This window comes from Anabrus simplex, chromosome 5, assembly GCF_040414725.1.
Source record: "Anabrus simplex isolate iqAnaSimp1 chromosome 5, ASM4041472v1, whole genome shotgun sequence".
NCBI lineage: Eukaryota > Metazoa > Arthropoda > Insecta > Orthoptera > Tettigoniidae > Anabrus > Anabrus simplex.
In genome coordinates this window covers 322,360,618-322,385,435 of record NC_090269.1, presented here as the reverse complement: position 1 = coordinate 322,385,435, position 24,818 = coordinate 322,360,618, and the positions used below count along the sequence as shown (strand labels likewise).

The 24,818-nt window shown below is 37.5% G+C and overlaps 1 protein-coding gene across 6 annotated transcripts in view; it reads left to right on the top strand.

Annotated features, from left to right (window-relative positions):
• Window positions 1-20,368: 20,368 nt before the first annotated feature.
• LOC136874046 (uncharacterized) overlaps window positions 20,369-24,818 on the top strand; it is a 616,846-nt gene continuing 612,396 nt past the window's right edge. For 4 of the 6 annotated variants that reach the window (XR_010860213.2, XM_067147551.2, XM_067147552.2 and 1 more), the window contains exon 1: window positions 20,369-20,497. The gene's annotated coding sequence lies outside the window, so the exon portion shown is untranslated. Of the gene's footprint in view, window positions 20,498-20,665; window positions 20,879-21,386; window positions 21,437-24,818 lie in introns of those variants that run through there. The other 2 variants (XM_067147547.2, XM_067147549.2) reach the window with 2 other exon arrangements.

The following is a 24,818-nucleotide window of genomic DNA, read 5'->3' as shown; positions in this document are numbered from 1 at the left end:
ATAGCAGGTGCGCTATGAGCACGTAGAACAACATTAGTAATGACAGTGAAGAAATCTTCAATCTTTTTCTGGCTGATTCTGATTCAGACTGTTCAGTAAATTTGGGCAATTAAACAAGTGATTATGTGCATAGTGATTGTTCAGAAGAAAGTGCCAACGAGGAAGATCTTCATTTTGTATCGGACTAGTGGGATATTAGTGATGACATTGAAACTGCACTAATAAATGGAAGAACACTGTACAATAAGCTTCACAAAAGGGCAATTAGTGCTCCTGACTTCAGAAATTCTGTCATAATGGGACTTCTACGAGAGTATCAGCGCAGTTCGCTGGTGAAACAAGGAAGACCTTCTAATTACATACCTCAAGTGCGCCTAACGGAGAGGCACTTTCTTGGGGAGCAGCAGGACAAGAGTCATAAACCTAATTGTGTTGTTTGTTCCATATTACCAGCATAATGTTCAAAGAAAGGAAAGGGACTGTGCAAGAGAAAACAGACAGTATTTTTTGTAAGAATTGCCCAGGACAGCTTGCAATGTGTCCAGTTCCATGTTCGGAGATGTATCACAGTAATGTGTGTTTCAAGGTCAAATGTCACTGATAGTTTGCCAAAGGTGAGTTAAAAATGGTGCAATGGTGCTGAATGTCACTAACCTTTTAAAAAAAAAAAATCAGTTCATTTGGAAAATACAAAAAAATTACATTTTTCTGTAAGTGTTGTGTTTAAAAATAGTGCAGCAAAAGAGTTAAAAACAGAAATGGATTTGACAAGTCTCTGGCTACAGTTGCACAGTGTGATGGTAATGCAAGTGTTAGATCAGAGAACAAAACCTGATTTGGAATAATAAATATTTAAACGATGAAGGAAAATTAATTGATTGACCTAATGGAGAGACAAAAACTTGACATCCTGGGATTAAGTGAAGTAAAATGGAAAGGGAAAGGAATGAAGAAACTAAGAAAGGGGTACACCTTGTACTGGATGGGTAACAGTAAAGAGAAAAGAAATGGAGTGGGATTTATAGTGAATCAGAATGTTGAACCAATAGGTGAAGTTGAGTATGTAAATGAAAGAATTATAATAATGCACATACATGTAAATAAGGAACTACTGAAGATAGTACAGGTGTATGCTCCACAGACAGGATGTAGTGTGGAAGAAAAAGAAGATTGACTCAATGAACTGGAAACACATATTGTTGGAGATGGGATCATGATTATGGGGGATCTGAATGCCCATGCGAAAAAGAAATCAAACATCACATCATTCTGGGACGTACAGCTATGGCAAAATTAAAGAAGATCTGGCAAGATAGAGCAATATCTATGAACACGAAGAAAAGGTTAGTCCATTCGCTTGTGTTCTCGATCTTCCTGTATGGATGCGAAACTTGGACCATAAAAGCTAAAGACAGGAACCGAATCAACGCCTTTTAAATGTGGTGTTGGAGAAGGATGTTGCGAATACCATGGACAGCCAGGCGAACAAATGATTCTGTCATCTGGGAAATTGGAATACAAGAAAGTTTATGCCAAGTTGTATACCAGAGAAACCTGCAATTCTTTGGTCACATTATGAGAAGAGAGGACGACAACCTGGAAAAGTTAATTGTCCAAGGGAAAGTTTCTGGCACAAGGACACGAGGACGGGTCACAAAAAGATGAGTTGATCAAGTAAGAGAGATCATGGACTTACCATGGAGAGTTACTGTCCAGAAAACGCAAGTATGTACAGAATGGTATCAGGTTATAAAAGAAACAACAAAGTCCTTGAGTCACGATACTCAGTCATGAGTGGAACAACTGGAGAGAGAGAATGCCCATGTGGGAACTGATAGAATGGGATATGAGAATGTTCTGAGCCCACATGGGTATGGCAATAGAAATGAAGATGGAGAGAAACTGTTGGACTTTTGTATCAGAAATAACCTGATTATAAAGAACACATGGTTTATGAAGAGGAAAAGCCATAAGATCAGCCGATATATTTGGGATGAACAGTATGGAACACTCATTGATTTTATAATAACAGACCGAGAATGGGGAAGATAAGTCATGAATACAAAGATGAACCCCAGTGAAAGTATGGAAGGTGATCACAGATTATTAATTGTAGAAAACAAGTAAAAATCTCTAAAATTGTACTGATGAAGAAACCAAAGATCAGGACTTGGGAATTGGAAGAGGAGGATAAAAGAATGGTATTCCAAGATTGTATAAAAAGGAAGTTGCATAACACAGAAATACGAAGTGGTGAAGAAGTGTGGGACAATTTAAGACAGACATTTGTGGAAGCAGCAATTGAGGTATGTGGGAAAACAAAAGCAAAGGCTAAGGGAAAGGAGACATGGTGGTGGACAGACAAAATAAATAAAAAATTAATAAAAAAAAAAGAAAGGAACAAGGTGAAGAAAGAAATGGATAAGGAAAAGCAAAAAATGTATCAGAGGGATGAGAATAAAATAGAAAGGTTACATGTGGAATACGAAAGACTGAAACTACAAGTAAAGAGGAGTATCCAGGAAGAAAAGGAGAAATGTTGGGGAAAGTTTACGAACAAAATTGAGCAAGACAGTTGAGGAAATCAGAAACTATTACGGTATACAGAGTAATAGAATCGAAAAGAATAAATCAAGAAAAAATCAAGGCATTAGAGAGAGAAGATGGATCCATAGTACATGATGAAAAGGGTCTTCAGAAGGTGATGGCAAAATATTTTGAAAAACTTTAGAATGAGGAGCCGGCCCCGTGGTGTACGGGTAGCGTACCTCCCTCTTACCTGGAGACCCCGGGTTCGATTCCCGTACAGGTCAGGGATTTTTACCTGGACCTGAGGGCTGGTTCGAGGTCCACTCAGCCTACATGATTAGAATTGAGGAGCTATCTGACGGTGAGATAGCGGCCCCGGTCTAGAAAGCCAAGAATAACGGCCGAGAGGATTCGTTGTGCTGACCACACGACCCCTCGTAATCTGCAGGCCTTCGGGCTGAGCAGCGGTCGCTTGGTAGGCCAAGGCCCTTCAAGGGCTGTAGAGCCATGGGGTTTGGTTTGGTTTTATAATGGGGATGACTGTTCAGAGGAAGGAGATAAGAAAATGGAAATAATAGATGGAGAAAAAGACAAGAACCTGATAACATGGCTGGAACTTGAAAGGGCACCGAAAGCAATGACTGAAGGTATTTTTTATAAAATGCTATTTGTTCGGGGCGTCGACCCATGTGGATCTTTTGCCCATGACCAAAGGTAAAGCAAGTGGTAAAGACGAATTCAATGCTGATATGATTAAGGCAGCAGGAAGCAGTGGACTACAGTGGCTATACCAAGCCCTCAATGCCATATGGAAGGATGAAAGGATACCTGAAGATTGGCAACAAGGAAGCACTGTACCATTGTTCAAAAAAAGAAATGGGAAGAAATGTGAAAATTATAGAGGTATAACCCTATTATCACATGGGCTAAAAATAATGGAGAAAATCATAAACAAAAGACTGAGGGATATAATAGAAACACAGTTAGAGGAAGAACAATATGGCTTTAGACCGAATAGATCAACAACAAACTTGATATTTACAGTGCGAACAATAATGGAAACACACCTGGAAAGGAACAAGGAAATCATCTTTGTATTTTTGGATTTGGAAGAAGCTTATGATACAGTTAAGAGAAAACATGTATGGGAATAACTACAGAAAAATGTATCAAAATCATAAATTAACGAGATAAAAATGTTGTAACATGAGAGTAAAAGCAGTGTACAAGTGGGGAGTGGTGATTGAAACATTTTATACAAAAAAAGTCTCAAACAAGGAAGTGCACTGTCGCCATTATTCTTTATTACATTGATGGATGAAATCATAAAACGTGTAAAACAGAGTATCAGTAGTGACGAAGTGAATGCTTTGATATTTGCAGATGAAGTGGTGATTTGAGGAAAGAGAGAAAAGAAAGTACAAAGGAGACTGGATATTTGGAATGAAAATCGGAAGGAGTTTGGAATGGTAATTAGTACAAAGAAAACTGTGTCATGCACTGTGGAAAAGAGAAAAAGAGAAGCCAAGTAAACATAGACAGAAAATGGTTGGAGAATGTAGAACACTTTATATGTCTGGGTAGCATTATTAATGGAAGTAATGAAATCAAGCCTGAAATTAATAACAGACTAAGTAAAGATACAACATTTTATCATCAAGTTAAAGAGCTTTTATGGGATGACAAAGTACCCAAGAGAACAAAATTAACATTATATAAACAGTATTTCATACCAATTGTAACATACAGACTAGAAAAGCTGGTAACTAATAAGAGACAGTAAGATCCAAGCAGTAGAATGAAACATCGGTTAAAAAGACAAGAAGAGATAGAATCCAAAATACTGTATTAAAATCAGAGAATATCTAACTATAGAACCCTTAGTAGAACATACAGAAAGCAAGACTGAGATGGTTTGGACATGTAAAGAGAATCGGAAAGGAATGGGTAGCAAGAAGAGAATTAGAAAGAGAAGTTAAGGGAAAGAGACCAGTTGGAAGACCGAGAAAAAGGTGGATGGATCAGATTTGGAAGGACATTAGAGAAGCTGGATTTGACATGGCAGAAGTAACGGAACAGGAAAGGTGAAAGGACAGAAAGGAGTGGAGGAGGCTTAACCACACCCGGGCGACTGCAGTGGGACACTGATGATGATGATGATGATGATGATGAATAACTACGTTAGCTACATACCTCCCATTTACATCAGTTGTTTTGTCCAATGAAACCCATATCTTGTAGTTGAGAACTTCAGATCTTATCTTCTTTAAAACATCTTCATGGAGACTCAAGATATAATATTTTCTCAAAGTTGATTCATTGGGAATAGGTTGACTGATATACTTCTCTAAGAAGGGCCTGAAGCTGGTACTGTTCAATTTTTTCAAGGGACTATTTGAAGTAACCATCATCCTGCAGAGATCCTTACAAAATTTCAATCTGTTGTCTGGTGGAGCAGTAGCTGCACGAGGCCCTTTCAAAAAGCAAACGCTGCCTATTCTCTGCCATGGAAGATTTTATTAAGCACTTCTGATGTATAGCTGTAACGCAGTGTTGTTGCATATTAAAATGTTCCTGAGCACATACCTTCACTTCACACCAGATTACAATATAACATAACACCATCACTACTAAAATTCTGCTCACCAAATTCCTTAACAAACTGCCTTAATTTCACACACTCTGAACAGTGGTTTAGGCATGTTGAAACTACACTGAGGAAGTGGTCTCAAAACAACAAGCCAGACAGTCCTCTATTTTCTAGGAAACAGAAATACCAGTTTATTACCTACCTATGCACCCAGGATTACTTTCTCTTGAGTAGCCTATTGGCAATCACTTTGCGCTCTTCATTAGGAAATTCCAAGAAGATCCCTTGTTCATAATTCCCGTTACCTGCTACCAGCCAATTCCCACATACAGAGTAATATTCAGTCCACAAATAGATTCCCTAACTATTACAGCAAGATTTCCTTTGCTGAACAGCATGCCACAAAAATTCACTCAATATGAAAATCCTTAGAATATGACAGGAAATATGACGAGTAGAAATATGACCATTATCTTAAATTAGTCCAAAATACGGCTTTACAAGCAGAAATATGATATGTCATTAAAATCTGCCCTTACTCATGAGATACTATCGCCTCGTCAACACAAAAATTAAAACTGAGAGGACTTTTCTTCTTGGTGAAACTTACAACTTGACTTTTCAACCCATTTACATTCATACCATTGTCTTCTGTCCATCTCACAACATTGTTTACGTACCCCTGCAGTCGCTCACAAACCTGCAACTCATTTACTACTCTATACAGTATAACATCATCCGAAAATAGCCTTATCTGTGATTCCAGTTCTTTAATCATATCATTAATATATATAAAAAAAACATAAAGGTCCAAAAGTCCAAAAGAAAGTCAACAGATTTTCCCTTCACACCATATACACAACAAATGTACAGTAATGTAAAAAAAAAAATGCATCCAATTCTTCCAGTGAAATGGTCCAGGTATTGTCTTGAAGTCTCCTCCTAGCCTCTACTTCAGTGCATTTTTTATTATTTTATATAACGAAGGCTTGATTCATCAATCAACTGCTGAAAAGCACTTGCTACATTATCACAAACACCGCGTTCAGCAAATGCAGTATGAACACCAGATGTTTTGCATAGTACGTTTTGATGTTGAAGTGGCATGAACTTCAATAACATCCAATGATAAACCATCATGAGCAATCAACTGATTGTTCACATCGTTCACAGGGATGTGCACACTTAGTTTCAGGGAGAGATGACAACTGTTGAAGTGCACTTTCAATTGGAAAAAGGGAGAGAACTATTTTAGCGATATGATAATTATATCATATAACTGAAAATAAGGTTCTGTAACTAACAGAACAACGAAAGCATATGGTACTTGAAACCCTACAACTAGAATAAAGTAATAGTATGGGTGCATTAACAATAAATCACAATATATTACATCATGATTTTTACTAGCCTGATTTTCCTGTATTTTGGTGTGCACAAATTTCATTATCACACTCAATGACATTGACACTATCTGCACTTTCACTCTCGGAATCACTGTGAACTGTAGGTAGAATGTATTCCCGATCATTATTGACTGCTGGATTCTTCACGGCCAGACTCTTTTTCTGCAATATTTTGCAGTATTCTCGCTGAGTCCACATGCACGGCAAGACATGCTACTCCACATAAGAACCAGTGTGCGACAACGAATTAGATACATTTATTTTGAGCAGAATCAAGACCATTGTTGTTCCATGATGGATGTATTACTTTGAACAGTTCTAACAGAATACAGTGTTCCAATGTTCTGTATAAATCTGCAGTATTATTCTATATGAAGAGGAAAGGGCATGAAGATCAGAGTGTCTGAAGAAGTACTGGGAGGACTGCTAAGCCCGAACAATCCCTTCAAAGAGACCTGAACGACGGACTGACTAAAGTGATCCTATGTGGTCAATCGGAATGATATAGATGTTGATTCACATAGGGAACCTGAAGATCGTAACTCAAACACGACTCCAGCAATCTATAAAATATTCCCAGTCAATATGACTGCTCCGGCCATTCTACGTAGGTCAACGATTTTTACGCCACTGCTTCAAGTTTTCAATCTAAATAAAAAGATAATGAGAAGAACAGCTAACCACATGAGAATTTTGTAAATGTCTGGTCAAAGGAATAAAAAACATGGAAATGGCAAAGTATTAAAGTTCCCCACTGATCAAACTGACTGCTGCAGCTGTTCTAGGGTTAAGTGAGTTTGCCAAATTGATTGTGTCAGAAAATTATGTGCCATAGCAAGTTTACATCTCTGGTGGAACTGGACTGAATTTCAAAGTGATTCCTACTCTTCCAAAGAGGAGTCATCTACACCAGGCTTTAAGATAAGTAAATAACATCTCACTGTTTTAGCCATTAACCACACTGTGGCAACAAATAAATTATCACTCATGATAATTGGAAAATCTGAAGCTCAGAAGCCCTAAAAAGCATGAACATGAAATCTCTACATGTTTATTACAGAAATCAGAGCAAAGCCTGAATTAAGATTGTTCTGTTTAAGGACTAGTTTGAGGAACAATTTTTTTTTTTTTTTTTTTTTTTTTTTTTGTCTGCTACAAGATTCAATTGAAAAAATAGACTGCCCCTCAAACTTTACTTTTGATTGGCAACATTCCATCTAATCCTTCGGATGTGTAACTAGTGAATGGAGACATAAAAGTAATCATTTCACCACCAAATATGACTTCAATCTTGCAACTTTTGAATCAAAATGCATTACAAAACATAGCTGTCTCTGTGGATCAGAGGTAGAGTGTTGGTCTCCCAGATCCCGAGATACCGGCTTCAAACCCAGCAGAGGTAGTCGGATTTTTGAAGGGCGGAAAGAAGTCCATTTGACACTCCATATCATACAATGTTGGCATGTGACACATTGGTGTTTACCCGACAAAATTCATTAAACCTCAGCCATAGATGGTCAAGAGAAATTTGCTTTACTCTGCTATCTAGTAGGCCTAGAATAAAACAGATATTTCAGATTCCCTATGGGAATCAACATCTATATCGTAAAACAGAATGTCGAAAGTGACGAGCAGACAGCCAGATGGTGTCAAATGGAAATGTCTGCACACAGTAGCTGAGGCCATATATATATTCTTTTTTTTTTTTTTTTTTGCTAGTTGCTTTACGTCGCACTGAAACAGATAGGTCTTATGGCGACGATGGGACAGGGAAGGGCTAGGAGTGGGAAGGAAGCAGCCGTGGCCTTAATTAAGGTACAGCCCCAGCATTTGCCTGGTGTGAAAATGGGAAACCACGGAAAACCATTTTCAGGGCTGCCGACAGTGGGGTTCGAAACTACTACCTCCCGAATACTGGATACTGGCCGCACTTAAGCAACTGCAGCTATCGAGCTCGGTGAGGCCATATAATGATGATGATGATGTTATTATTATTATTATTATTATTATTATTATTATTATTATTATTATTATTATTATTATTATTATTATTATTACAAAGTTTAAAGAACGCTGGCATTCAGAAGGCAAACAAAATGAAAACTAATCAGTTACAAGACCTCTTCATGACAGTGCAAAATGGAAGGAAATAAGGAATGGTATAACTGAGGCTGCTGAAGAAGTGCTGGGAAGAAGACAGTTACAGCCGAGGAAGCCATGGATGACTGTGGAAATCATAAACCTTATTCGCAAATGGAATATTAGAAGAGAGTATGGAATAAAGACAGGTAAAAAGAAATTAGAAATCAGATCACAACAAAATGTTGCGAGGCGAAGGAGAACTGGATGAAGGAGACAAGCAAGATTATAGAAAAGGACATGATAACAGGACAAGTGGAAAAGGCATATTTCAATATCAGAACCCTACAACAAAAACCATAAACCAGAAGCTCCATAGTCAAAGATAAAATGGCAAACCTCCTGTTCAACACCGAAGAAGTCTGTGAATGTTGGAAAGAATACATTGAAGACTTGTACCAAGGAAACGATGTAAGTAATGCAACCAGCTACATTGGAAAAGAATACAGGATAGACGAATGCAGAAAGGGTCCCTCAATCACAACTTCAGAGTTTAATGCAGCACTACACAGTCTGCAGGAAAAGAAAGCATCTGGTCCAGATAACATTCCGGCAGAACTTCTGAAACACTTAGGTGATGATATGAAATGCCTTTTTGTCAGCTGGTGTCAGTTTGCTATGAGAATGGCACAGTTCCTCCTGACTTTAGTAAAACCAGAACTGTTGCAATACCAAAAAAAAAAAGAATACAATGGACTGTTTAGATTATCAAACTATCCTGTTTCATGCTTCAAAAATACTGCTCATCATCATCAAGAATAGAATTAAAGGGAAGTTAGAACGCTATATCGATAAGGACCAATTTGGATTTCGATCAGGGAGGAGTACTAGGGAAGCAATTCTGGCATTACATTTAATTCTGGAGAGAAGACTTGAGAAGAATAGGAAAGTACACGTGACCTTCATCAACTTAGAGAAAGCTTTTGATCAAGTCAACTGGGAACAACTTTTCCTTACCATGAAAAAAGCAGGAATTGATTGGAAGGATAGATGCCTCGTACTAAATTTATACAGAATGCAGAATACTCTTTTAGAAATCAATGGGACAAAGAAAAATGCCAAAATAAGAAGAGGAGTTAGGCAAGGATGTCCACTCTCTCCCTATCTCTTCAATATGTTCATCGAAGAAGCCATTGCAGTCATGAAGAAGAAAACAACTGGGATCAAAATTAATGGTAATCAAGTACACTCTATAAGATTTGCTGGTGATATTGCCATACTAGCAGAAACAGGTAAAAGTATGCAGAGAATGATCAACATATTAACAGAAACTTTAGGCAAATAGAACCTCAAAATTAATAAAGATAACAATAACCATTACAACATGTAAATACAAGAAAACACCTATAACACACTTCAGAATTAGCCCTGATAAAATTGAACAAGTGAAACAGTTTTGCTACCTAGGAACCCTAATCATAAGTGATAATCAGAGCATATCAGAAGTCACGAAAAGGATAGCAATGGCAAAGAGAGCCTTCCAAGATAAAAAGCATCTGCTGGCCAAGCCATATAGATATTCAAACTCGGAAGGCCTTTGCAAAAACCTTTGTATGGAGCATGCTTTTGTATGGTTGCGAAATCCGGACAATTAGGAATGCAAGGAAAGAAAAAAGCTAGAGGTAATTGAAATGTGAATCTGGAGAAGAATGCAGATGATAAGTTGGACTGAAATGAAGAGCAATACCGAAGTCCTCAGAGAGGTAGGAGAAAAACGGAATCTGATAACTGAAACTGAAAAATGGAAATTAAATTTATTATCAAATTCTGCAGCATAAGGAGTTCCTTTGTAATATCATTTAAGGAAGAATTGCCAGCAAAAGAGGAAGAGGATGACCCAGAGTGTCTTATTTTAAGAACCTGCTTCTGAGGATGAACTGCAAGACCTACACTGAGTTGAAAAAACTGGTTCAAGATAGACATCTATGACTGCGGCGACAAGGCTTAGCCTTTAGAATACGATGATGATGATGATGATTATTATTATTATTATTATTATTATTATTATTATTATTATTATTATTACAAAACATAAAATTAAATTACTGGAATTGCTTCTACAAACTCTAACTTAAGGAGAGAACTGATCCGTCTTAGAAAAACTGAATAAAATAACCATAAAAGATGTCATCTACTGAGTAGCTGAGGCTTAGGAATAGTTAGCAAACATTTACTCCAAAAATTGTGGAAGAAACTGTGGCCAAGTCTTATGTTTGAAGAAACTCCGTCTGTTCAAACAATGAACAATGATGACTTTCAAAAACTTGTTCAAGAAATACTGGAATGCAAGGTGCAGGGGAAAATTGCCTTCAAGAGTGGATACCAGTTGATGGCAATGGTCATCAAGACTTCAGTGACGAAGAGATTGTCTCTCTTGTTCAGGATCAACCCGATGACATTTCTGAAGATACAGGATGTTCGGAAACAACGTTATCCGGGTATATGAGCATTAGAGGGTTGGTCATGTTGATAAATAATTTTAAAAATAATTTAATATCTTGCACCCTTGTCATTTTATAAAAGGCTAAGTTAGCCAAACAGATCACTTCACGGGCAAATTCAAATGGGTTTTGCGGGACACTTTTGCTAAATCTGTACGTGGCTTAAGACAAGCATGAGAGCACCAGTCGAAGAATAAAATTTTGACAACAGAGAGTTTTGAATACAGGCCTCCGAGCTGACAAAATCGTGCCAAAGCAAGTACACAACAGTGACACTGGCTGAAACCAACAGTATGTTTGTATTTGATTCCAATTTCTCGGCATGGCTTTCAAGCCACTCTTAAATCACATGCAGATTTAGCAACAATGTTGTGCAAAGCCTATTTGAATCCACCTGCGAAAATGATCTAATTGGCTAAATTCAGCAGCTGATAAAATGACAATGGTGCAAGATATCAAATTATTTCTTTCAAATTATTTATCACCATGACCAACTCTCTATCGCTGGTTACCTGGTTCACATGGTTTCCAACCACCCTGTATATATAGTCATATAGAAGACATCCCTGAAGGACCTTGTGTCACATTCAGATGCTGGAAATGCACTTGAACTGGCATTACGCCACGTACAATGGCATGCTGCTACCACACCAACTGACATATTGTTTATTCGACACATCAACCAGCAGGTTTTGTTCTTTATTCTGAAAGATTACTGATTTTTCTAGTTAAGTGAAAGTTGCTGAGTTTTCATACAAATGTGAGTTAGGCCTACATAATTAAGGTACATACAGGACAATACAGTAATGACGTTTTTATGTAACAAAAGTTCTATTCTGCTAAATGCTGGCTTAAAAACCGGAATCATTTTAAGTATGATATAGATGTTGATTCCAATAGGGAATCTGAAATATTTGTCCCCGAATGAGTAAATTTATAATACCTACCAATATAAATGGTCCGTTATTGGACATTATAAATTTTCCAGCTAACTCATTCCTGGTTGCCAGCGTTTCGCCCCCGTATGCTAGGTTGGGCTCATCAGTTGGTACCTAGCACACCTACCAAGATGCATGGTTAGTGCATACTGTGGAGGCCACTGCGTAGGCTACTTGAAGCCACCGGCAGTGCCAATGCACTATGAGAGACTTTGTCTCACTACCAAAAATTGATGCCTACTTGGCCATCAGATGATATAGATGTTGATTCCAATAGGGAATCTGAAATATTTGTCCCGAATGAGTAAATTTATAATATCTACCAATATAAATAGTCCGTTATTGGACATTATAAATTTTCCAGCTAACCCATTCCTGGTTGCCAGCGTTTCGCCCCCGTGTGCTAGGTTGGGCTTATCAGTTGGTACCTAGCACACCTACCAAGATGCATGGCTAGTGCATACCATGGAGGCCACTGCGTAGGCTAACTCCTTATATCAGTAATCACTAGCTGTACCCACATACTTATTAACTTATCTAACAGTAGCTGAGGCCAAATTATGATGCTGATTATTATTATTATTAGTATTCTTATTACCTAAGATGAGCTTTCTTGTTCTGTGTGATTTTCCTGATGAAAACTGCCACTTTGTAATCTGTTCAACTCTTTTAATACCCTCACCTCTTACTGCTTCTTCCTTCTCCTCTCTTATGCAAACATTACCAAATCCTAACATGTCTCATATCCTCCTCACTAATATAGTAAATAATTCCTTTCTTCCTTCTGTTATCATACAAGTATCATTTGTTTTCATAGCAAAACATTGAAAGCAAAGCCGAGTGCTAGACTTACACATTTCCACGGTGAGATTTTAATTCTTGTTGTTTAGGGACTATACATGCTGAAGTAGTCTGTCAATATAATCCCTATATTTCAATAGTGGAGAAACTTAAGGATGGTTATCTTAAATTTTTAAAACAAAAGCTCACCCAGTCACTTCATTTAGGCTACTGTACACTTATTTCAAAATACCTTAAATCATAACCATATGGTACCCAGAGGATAAACTGGTTATAGGCCTAAATAAAACAAAAATATGTAATGTAATGTAAAATTAACCATGCATTTCTGAGAATGTGAAACTCTGCAGTCTTTGAAGAAAAGCAATTAACTGTAATTATAACACATGCTTTGCAGTTCTTAATGACTGACTACTTATTTTCTGCATATTGACATCAAACTTAACTTGGGGCTGATCTTCCATCTTCTAAAAGTCCAACAACTCGTACGATTCTCAAAAGTTTATATCCAAGTAAATTTCAGTAATTATTTTTCTTACATAGTGATCAATCTTAATATCTAAGTAGTCTCCAAATTACCAGAATCAATCATTCCACACATTCAAGGGTGGGAGAAATTACATACTTGAGGTGGAGGGGTGCAAGCAGACCGAAGAATATTCATTGCGAGAAGATCGCACAGCAAAATGTTATTCTTTTATTATATCATACTGACAACAGGACAAAATTACGATACATAATTTGTTCTCATGAGTAAACGATTAAGAAATACGTTTGTATGCCATAACAAAAATTATAGCTTTTGTTGCAAGGACCATCTTGTGGTTGGTTACGGATGGTTGACGACATTTCTTAACTGCTTGCTGATTTCTTAGTGTGTCCTTCACTGGTACTTTCACACCAAACACTAGACACTCACAATTCAAACATAGCGCCAAACTTCCTGTTTCAATCCATGCTTCAATGTAAACTCATTTTTCTCCGTGGGATTCAAGATACAATGTTGGCAGCAATTCCGGAATATTTTGAATGACTTCTTAATTTTCTTTCTTGCAACATAGTTATTTCTATAACTATGACTTTTTAGCTCATGAATATTAAGACTTAATGAAAAATCAGTAATTGTTGAATCTGTAAGACTTCATATCTCATATTATAGTCTCTCTCTAGATATAAAAATTTGTTATAATTTCCTTCCTAGAAGGAACGCAGTACGCTACACTTTTCGTTTATTTCGTAACGAAGAAACCAAAAACTTCTAAACATGTTCGAATTGTACATAGCCATAATAATAGTTCCTCTGAACTTGAGGCTATACTTTTACAGAATCAGAGGACAAGTTTTAGCTCTTGATATAGAGGGATGTCGTAGAAGTACGGTATTCTACCCTCGGTGCGATAAGTTTGGTACTAGTCAAGAGAGAGACTTAAAATGCATTGTTTGATACATTAAATTCTGTACAAAAAGCGAAACGAAGCACAATAGCGAAGTTTTTCTTTCAATTTGTTTTACGTCGTACCGTAACAGATAGGTCTTATGGTGACGGAGTGGGAGGATACAGTCCTAGCATATGCCTAGTGTGAAAATGGGAAAACACGGAAAACCATCTTCAGGGCTTCCGACAGTAGAGTTCGAACATACTACCTCCCGGATGCAAGTTCACCGCTGCGCGTCCCTAACCGCACGGCCAACTCGCGCGGTAACAGCGAGTTTTGAACAAGCCAGAATGTGGCTTAATGGTGACGCATTAAGTTTCCTTTACTAAACCGGCCGATTTTAATTTATTTTTTGGATAAGGATAGAAATAGAAAAACTGAAATCGTATTTTACCAATATTATTATGTGTGTTAAGGAAGGCTTCGGTTATTCATTGATTTGAAGGAAGATACAAGGTACTGGTACCTAGTCTTTTATTTCGGGCCGATGACCTAGATATTAGGCCCCTTAAAACGACAAGCATCATCAGTCTTTTATTTCAAGTCAGAGGAAACTTATTGTTTCAGTTGCATAGCCCACAACTTCAGGAAACGACCGTAACTGAACCTGTTGAAAAAGTTGAAAAGGTATGCGAATCATAGTTTCATCACAAAAAAAAAAAAAAAGAGAAGACGTAGCTTTTATTGTATTTCGAAAAGACAAAGTCTACTATTACCAACTACTAAAATGTTTCCATTCCGTACCCTGATGGGGTATGGCGGGCCGCCTTGAGGGGAGCGGCCCTGGCCTATAAAAGGGACTGTCCCGGCATTCGCCTTAGTGCAGAAATCGAGAAAAACCGTTCTCAGGACAGCCGACGGTGGGTCCAGAACTGTATAGCCACCGTAAAGCCCTGGTCACTGTTAAACCGAACCCTACTCTGCTGGGTCTTCGAAAGGAACTTAGAGAAACGTCTATAGCTGAAGTGTAGAGCATTTTTAAAAAAATGTTATGAGACAAACTTGCGGCACCTGTATTGCAAAATTGTGAGATTCATTGCATATTCCATATTCGTATTCTTGCTTCCTGTTATCTTTAAATGCCCCTTATGATAATGCTATTACAACTGGTTCAAACACTAGTACTTGATTCATATCTCTAATACATGTATCGCAATTTGCATCGATATTTGTAACACCACAGGTTTCATGATGGATGGAGTCATGATGTATGTATGTATGTATGTATGTATTAGAGTGGGAGACCAGAGTCAAAAATGTGAATAAAATATGGTACCGGTAGTGGTAGTTACTACTTTCAGTCATGATGTGAATTAATGTAAGCTATAGAGAGTATGAGTTGCTGATCTATGACAATGAAAGTTAACAGAGACTTCATAGCTTAAGGGCTCAGAAAAAGGGTGGGGCGACTGAGTAGTCAGGTATGAGAAAGCAGAAAATCAAGCGTGAGTGCGTGCATTTACGCATTTATTTGTGTGCCGTAGTGTATAACTCGTCCCTTTTTTTAGGTACCGTAGCCTAAGTGTAACATGGAAACGACGTAGTTAGATATACGGGACAATATGCATGTGCCCATTGGCTCCAAGGCATTTTCACACAGTGCATACACAACGCACACCGGTACAGAGAAAGGGTTACATGTCATGAGACCCTGAATTTGATTAATCTGAGACAGTTCATGCATTTAAGGACAAGCAAAGTGCTAGGATTTGGAACGTGAGTGTGGTATTTGTCTGCATGTTTTGGATGTTGTTGGCTCCTAAGGCGTTTCTGTGGTGGTTGTGATTGGCATGCAGATTCGGCAGCCTGAATGTGGGGAGGTGATGTCAGTTTGTGTCAAATTTTCTGCATCTTCGTGTATCCTTGAATGTTTCTTTTAGGTGCAGCAGGTGAGTCAATTTGTGGGGATGTTAGATTCAAATAAATTGTTTGTGGAGGCGTAATGAGAACCGTAGCTTTGGAGGTCTGTGTGTGCGAAGATGATATTGGCTGTGTGGGAGGCTGACTTGGTGCTGGATTCACTTTACTGGGTGGAAAGTGACCGTTAGGGGAGGAGGAAAGATAAACATTGGCTGCTGTATGTTAAAATCGCGTCAAATGTACTAAACTATCACACACTATGGAGTTTATGAATCATGTTACTATTATCAAGGTATGAGTTTCCTCAATAATAATAATAATAATAATAATAATAATAATAATAATAATAATAATAATAATAATAATAATAATAATAATAATAATAATAATAATAATAATAACAGCAATCCGCGCGCACAATATGCAAAGTGCATACGGGTAACTTTGTTGTTACAAAATTGTGTGACTGTCACAGTTCTCTTTTTACACTTTTCCACTTGATGTTGTTTATAACGTTGATCACAGGGGGAACAAATGCAATCTTCATTCGGCGTATGAAAGTGCTGAGTACGGCATATCTTGTAACCAAGTGCCGTAAGTCGTAATTGGTTTCTTCCCATTCCTTGCTGATCAAATCGTCTATGACATAAAAATCGCTCCAGATCTCAGCTCACTTTTGGTGGTGACCTTGTAGTAGTTCCTGATAATGAGGTGTAGATGGCAGCGACAGCTCCAGCTTTTCTTACGGCATCTTTTCCTGCACAGTTCGTATATCACTCTTGATGGTGTGTACTTTGGTACACACAGATTCAGACCATAGGTAATCACTGGCTGTACCTTTATCTTAAATAATTCTATTGTTGTTTCTAAGGGAAGTTTATGCAGATGTTAAATGTCATTGATTGCCAACACGGCTGCTACAAATCTCAGCATCACATGTGACGTAAATGTGGTCTCACGAGGCTGGAGGTTCTTCCCTAGATATTTGGACCTGTTAAGTGGCGTCGGCGCTTCCCCTTTGTATGTGATGGCCTCTGGTGCTGTTACGACTTCCGCCTCTTTTCATATCATTATCATCATTTTATTGCTATTCATGGCTAGGTCGTTTTCTTGAGCTCAGACGAGTAGTTTGTCGAAAGCTTCCTGTAGTATGTTCTTGTTAGCCGATGCATCACCATGTCGTCTGCATAATTGTATACATTCACCCTTTCGGTTTTTACTGCTTGTTCCACGTCATATGTTGCAATATTAAATAGGATAGGGCTCAGAGTGTCACTTTATAAGACACCATTCATCTGCTCTGTTCCTGTTTGAGTTGTCGATCTGAATTTTGTTTATTCCTCACTATTTGCACCATATGGTTTCCTTCGCCTATCGTATTCGCCAGCTTGTCGATGCGTTTCCTTCTATTCACTGTATCAAATGCCTTTTAAGAGTGATCAGTTCAACTCTCTGAGAGCTGATCACGTCCTGAATGTCCTTTTGGAAACATTCAAAGGCGTCCAGTGCTGATCGGCTTACCCTGAAACCAAATTGCTCATCTGGGATGCGATTTTCCACTAGTTTCACAAATCCCTTTGTTATTAATTTGGTGAGTATTTTCAGGAGAGTGCATTCCAATGCGATGCCTCTGTAGGCCTTTGGGGCTGCGCTCTTGATGTGTTCATTAAAAACGAATGTTTTCTTGGCCGCAAGCCATTTTTGTACTCAGATTATAAATTACCTTTCTGTACCTCTTCCGAGATGAGAAATTGGTGACTTTCCAGACTACCTCTCGTTTAGATTCACTAGCGGACCTTATGTCTTCCGTTCGGAGTAAATTATTAAAATGCGAGACTCAAGTTTCTATGGGCATGTTCTGCAGAAATTTAGGGTTTCTCAGTGTGAGTGCTCTATTCGGGGCTTACTTTTTGTTGTTTTGTTTTGCTTCTTCAATCCATTTTCTGCGTATGTCCTCTTAATAATCTGTCTAGAATAAGAGGGCTGAAAACTTCCAGTGGTGCGTTGAACAACTGGCACCGTTCCTTGGTGGATAACTGAATGGTGAATTTCTTACATGTACTGGATCTGAGGGGGGTGATTATTCTTTTTAGATTAAGTTTTACTTGGCAACCATCCAGAATGTGAGACATCGTCCTTTACCTAATAATACAGGCAGGAAGTGTCATAATCTTGTACTCAGAGTCGTGGACACCAATTCTCAAGGGATTATGAAGGGAGCGGACCAATTAACCTCGATGACTGTGCTCATTAACAGGTTTTGAGAAGGAAAGAAGGTGGGAGAATGAAGACTAGCAGACGAGGGCGTCCAAAGATTCTAGGTTCTGTCATTGTCATCTAGAATGTGCGATTGATGTTTTACTTTAAAATATGGGTCTTAATGTTAAGTAAAGGGGGAGGATTATAATGGATGGGTAAGAATGAAATTGAGTTGAATCAGCATAGTTAATACGAGTCCTTCAAAACTCGAACGAATTACCACAACTAGTTTGACAAATTGTTTCTTTCTTTGGTTTAAGTTGATTTAGCTGCAGTGAGAGTGGCAATGCTTGTCGTTGCACCATTCGTTACCTCTGGCAGACTGCGTGCAGTTAATATCTTTTGTATGCCCATCTTCTTTTTTCCCTGGCCGTTTACGTGCCCGGAGCTGTATCTGGGCAACTGATGGACGGCTTTCTGTGCAGCATACAGAAATTCATCACGCCGCCAATGTGAAGTAGCGCATCAATGTATTTTGGATCTCCATCGTAGGAGAAAATGTTGCAATTTGGAGTGAAAAGCATCAAGGTCATCATACACCTATGACATACATATGACTTTAGATACCACCAAACTGAGCCGAGATTGAACTCGACTACTTGCAGTTGCAAAATTATTAACCATATGTTCTCTTTGGGATAATTTTTGTTTACTTGTAAGTTCACATTGATGTTAATAATAATAATAATAATAATAATAATAATAATAATAATAATAATAATAATAATAATAATAATAATAATAATAATAATAATAATAATAATAATAATAATAATAATAATAATAATAATAATAATAATAATATCTCCAAGTACAAAGAACTTGCAGAAGAGATAAAGAGGATGTGGAAGATGAAACTGGTACGAATAGTTCCTGTGATTCTGTCAGTCAACGGCCTCATTCCACACACACTTCTCAAGAGTCTGCGAGAACTGGGTCTTCTACCGAACATCTACAAAATTATGCAACATTCTGTCCTCCTGTCAACATGCAACATTGTGCAATCGTTCCTCTCGCAAGAATGAAGATCCCGTCATCTACACTTTTGTATATACCTGTACATCAACCTTTTGTATTATAATGTGTAAATACTTTAATTATGTAAGGCACTTGGTGCATCCCGTGCCCCATTACTACCCATATTTCCTGTGGAGAAGTGTATGAATAATAATAATAATAATAATAATAATAATAATAATAATAATAATAATAATAATAATAATAATAATAATAATAATAATAATAATAATAATAATAATAATTTTACGTCACATTAACCTCTTTTATAATATTTAGAGACGCCGAGGCACCGCAATTTTGTTCGACAATTATTTCATGTGCTTGTATCTCTATAGACACCAGGTTGCCGTTTTTGAGCACCTTCAGATACCACCAAACTGAGCCGACAACTTGTAGTTGCAAAATAAAACGAAAATTTGAGTATTTCTAGATTTATTGTCAAGTTATTGGGACTAAATGACTAAATGTAAAGTTATTCAGCCATTTTATATTTGACCGGAAGTGACATCACCTGAGGCATAAACCGGAAGTTACGTTTTGTAAATTGAGATGTGTATTCTCACGCATTAGATTCGGCGTTCGGTTAATTTTCTGAAAAAATCTACTTGAAAAATGCTGCAGTAATTACTGAATGTATCCAACAGTATCCTATTATACCTCAAAGGCATACACTATATAGTTCTTTTTTGAATCCTCCTCTATGTTGGAATACATCCGAATTTAAACTTTTATATTCGCTGAAGATGTGTAATTTGGGAGCGTATTTTGAACTTGGATCTATTTTACTGTATTACTGAATTATCTACGGTCTAATAGTGTGTGCCAGAGAATGGATTGATGTAAAAATGTTCATAATTTTGGGACTATTTTATTAATGATCAACGTAGTTGAATGACGTAGTTTTCGCGCGGCGAATGAGACTCTCCTATTGGGTAAGATGAGGTCATGTGTTTGAAGCTCAGCAGCCATCTTGTATAGAATTTCGCGGAAAATTACTTGAGTGTCACCCGCTTCCCAGTTAGTCAGTTTTCTCATAAATTGTGTGAAATTGTTTGGCTGTGGCTTGTTTCTGAAGACGGTGAGTTACGGAAAGCAAGTAGCAGATTGTATATACATGTTAGTTGTGTTTTTTACCGTGGAAGAATGTCTGAAATGTTGATATTAGTGAAGAACCGTGTGGGCGCCAAGCATTGATGTCTTTATGCGTATTTGCGGGGTACGGTCACTCAGGAATGTGTCTTAGTGATATCTAGTTGTATGTTTAACCTTTTAATTTGGCCGTGGGCATGGCATTACTTAGTTTGCCAAGATTTTATAGATGGGAAGTTTACTTGGTGGTATGTTCGTATGAGTGTTCCGTTCGTTGTAAGCCTACAGTCGTCGAAAAGTTGGATGAATAGTCATACTCCTTTTTGTTGAGAACTAGACATAACGAACTAAAGCACTGATTATGGATTTGGTATGTATCTGGCTGTAAACATTTCCTCTGAAGAGACGTTGTTGAGGTTAGGTTAGGTTTTGTGTTTTAGATGTTTTGATCCTTATGGCAGTGTTTTAAGTTGGTGAGTGATACTCGTTGATTGTTCGTGCATACTTCCATTAATGTTTGTTGATTTGCACTTAATTTTGTTACACTGAGTACTACAATTTATTGGATAAAGGGTGTCATTGTCCAGACCCTTCATTTTTGTTTTCCTCTGAAGTACTCATTATGGTAGTGTTCATTTCATTCTGTTAAATTATGCATTCCTCATTTTAAACAGTTGGACATCTTCAAGTTTTCTCAATGTTAGTAAGTTTTTTTATGTGGAGTGTTTATTGCTCCTTCTTGGTGTATCATTGTCATGGAATCCCATCAGTGTAGTTACAAAATTGTCAAGTAGTCGGCGATAAACTTATTGAATAACCTTCATACATCAAGTTGGATTTATTTTGTTATTCAAGTGTTGTTATTCTGTGATGCTGTTTCATGTGGTGCATGTTCCACTGTTTGAGCACCCTTGTAGGGTTTTGTTATGTTAGTAATGATTTTCTGCTTATGCAATATTTAGGTGTAGGCCTATAATTCTGAACAAATCTGCTATAGAATTAGGCAACTGCATAGAGTTAGTTTGCCAAGTTTTCAAATCTATTTATTGCCTTTGTGTGTCACTGCGATCATGTTCCGTGTGTTGGATCAGCCTTGTGAAATAATTCTCCCGTTTGCTTTGACATGAGATTTATCGATTAGTTTACTGTAGAAGGGTTAAGAATTATTTTCCAACTTTTCTGATTCTTAATGTCATTTTAGTTTCAATTCTGGATAATTTTGGAACACTTCATTTTTAGTGTGTACTTGTTCTTTTGTTCAACCAGTTTGCATTTGAAATATACTCCCCAAACAGTATCCAGGTGTGACATTTTGTATGTAGTGTGTAATTATTTGGACCTAGGATAGGGACTGACACCCCGGATAGATATGGCATACTTGAATTTTCCTGAAATTCTTGAAGGAATCACTATATTTAGACTTCCCAGTTGTGCGTTTGGTTGCTGTATACTTATTGTTACAAGAGCTGAGCACTCTCCTTGTACCGAAGAATCCGTGTCAAACTTTGTATAGCTCGTCTTGTGGTATAGTCTTTCATATTAAAATACTTCCTTCAGAACATGCATTGGGCCAATAAACACTGTTCCAGTAAACTTGCATAGTTCTATTAAATGTTAAACAGTGGTTAGGGCACTTTGTAGATAAGGTTATCATTTATAGTTGTTTTAAACACATAGAAGTGTCCTTATTTATTTGTTAATTTCCACATATCAACTGCTCCTCCCATTGATTAATTCTGCCATGCTTGTACTTGGATACTTAGAAATTTTCAGCCAATCATTTTGAATCTGAAAGTGTAGGCCTACATGAAGGTGGATTATATATGTTTTTGATATTTAGTGGAGTACCTAAATTACGAAATGAAATGGCAGAGGCATTTTTCCTTTTTGATTGGTTGTTAGTATTAGTGTTATTTTTGCAGTATATCCTATGTTACGAGTGACAGTATAAAAGGAATTAGTTCCTTAAGTACTACAATGCTGCATTGCTATACTACCGTAAATATAAAACATTATAACCCACTATCACATAATCGCATTGTTCATTATTTATATTGCTGTATTTATATTTTTACTCTTCATTTCTTTACTACTACTACTACTACTACTACTACTACTACTAACCACACGCATGCGTGCCAGTCTATTATAATTACACAATCGCAGAGCTTATGTACATATTAACAAAATTCTTCCTGACATCTTGTTTAAAATCTGCCCGAGGTAGGAACTTTATGTGGGATGGGAGATCCAGAGTCGTTCGTGTACGAGTTGTTCAGGTTTATGCATGGGAAAATGAAATAATAATGTTATTGGGTTTATGTCTTGCTAATTACTTTTATACTTTTTGGAGATGCTGAGGTGCCAGAATTTTGTCCCATGGAAGTTCATTTACACGCTGATAAATCTACTGGCTCCCGGCTGAGGTATTTGAGCACTTTCAAAACCCACTGGAATGAGCCAGGATCGAACCTGCTAACTTGGGCTCAGAAAGTTCATGCTTCTACCATCCAAGCCACTCAGTGTGGTGGGAAAGTTTTAAAGGAGCTTTGCATTTCGTATTCCATGCATTCCATTTAATATTAAAAATCCCCAGTATCTTGAGGGTTTCTTAGATGGTGGCCATAGATTTATGAACTAGGCTTAGCATTTACCTTCTCGTGCTAAAACCAGGCTCTTCTCTTACATATATTAATAATAATATTAAATAATAATCGTATGGTCTTGTACTGTGTGTAAGCACTTTAATTTGACACCATCTGGCTGCTTGCTCTTCAATTTTGATGTTCCGTTTTAGTCTAGGGCTACCAGTAAACCGAATCTCCCTTGGACGTTTGTGGCTGATTGTTAATTAATTTTGTCAGGTTAACACCAAGTGTGTATTCATAAAAAAATTATCAGAGATCTTTTACATCTTTATATCATATGACTTTGAGTGTCAAATGGACTCTTTTTCACCCTTCAAAAATCCGACTGCTTCTGCTGGGTTTGAACCCGCAATCTTGGGATGCATAGGCCGACACTCTACCACTGACCCACTTCTCTTAGTTTTCAAAAAAGGGATACATATATTGTTAGTGGTTTTATGTTGCACTAACACACATAGGCTGTCTACATAAGAAAGCATGGGGCAGTCATTTTTGGGATTCCTAATTGTGGGGTTTAGACCCACCATATCCCAAATGCAGTACTGCTTTTGAAGATCATCAATACATCATATTATTGGAAACTAATAGGATATGCTTTGAGAATTGTAAGTTTAGGTTACAAGTATGTAAACACCTCGATGAGTGAAAACTAAGAAATAATTATCATTAAATACTTTTCTTCAGCTGTACATATGGTTACTTTACAGCTGGGCTGAGTGACTTAGACAATAGAAGTGCTCTCCTTCTGAGCCCAAGTTTGAAGGTTTGGTCATAGCTTAGACAGGCTGGTGGTATTTGAAGGCTCTCATGTTGCTAGATTCACTGGCCTGTAGAAGAACTCCTGTAGGACAATATTCCGGCACTGCATCTCTGAAAATTGTAAAATTAGTGGAATATAAAAACCAGTGACATCATTATTATTTATTATTATAATTAATCATTTAAAAGTCGTATCAGCACACTAACACACATGACTGTTAAATGATCAATTATAATGATAAGTACTAATAATAATGTTGATTGCTTTACGTCCCACTAACTACTTTTACAGTTTTTGGAGATGCCAAGGTGCCGGAATTTAGTCTCACAGGAGTTCTTTTACATGCCAGTAATCTACCAATACGATGCTGACATATTTGAGCACCTTCAAACACTACCAGACTGAGCCAGGATCAAACCTGCCAAGTTGAGGTCAGAAGGCCAGCGCCTCAACCGCCTGAGCCACTCAGTCCGGCAATAATAAGTACTATCAGCACTGTTAATAAGATGGCTTTTATATTTTATAATGATTATAATAATAATAATAATCATTATTACTGTTCGGGTCATTTGGGCTTACTCAGGACTATGGAGCTCGTCTTGACTCTTGTCTAGGGCTTTCTATTGCTTCTTAGCCCCGACTGCTTTCATTTTCTGGCTGTGTGCCAACTTTTTCTTCTGTCCATTTGTGTCTAGGGGTCCTTGTACCCATCGTGCTGGTGAGGGACGGTGGGAAGACATCTTATAGAATAATCGGCTGAATTGGGGTTATTATCATTATAAATTTAGATGTTTGACAATGATATTGCAAAATCATAGTTAAGATAGTTCATTTGTGCATTTCTGAACCTTTCTACAGCATTGTGAAGATAAAGATGTATGCAACTTGGTTCTACTGCTTGA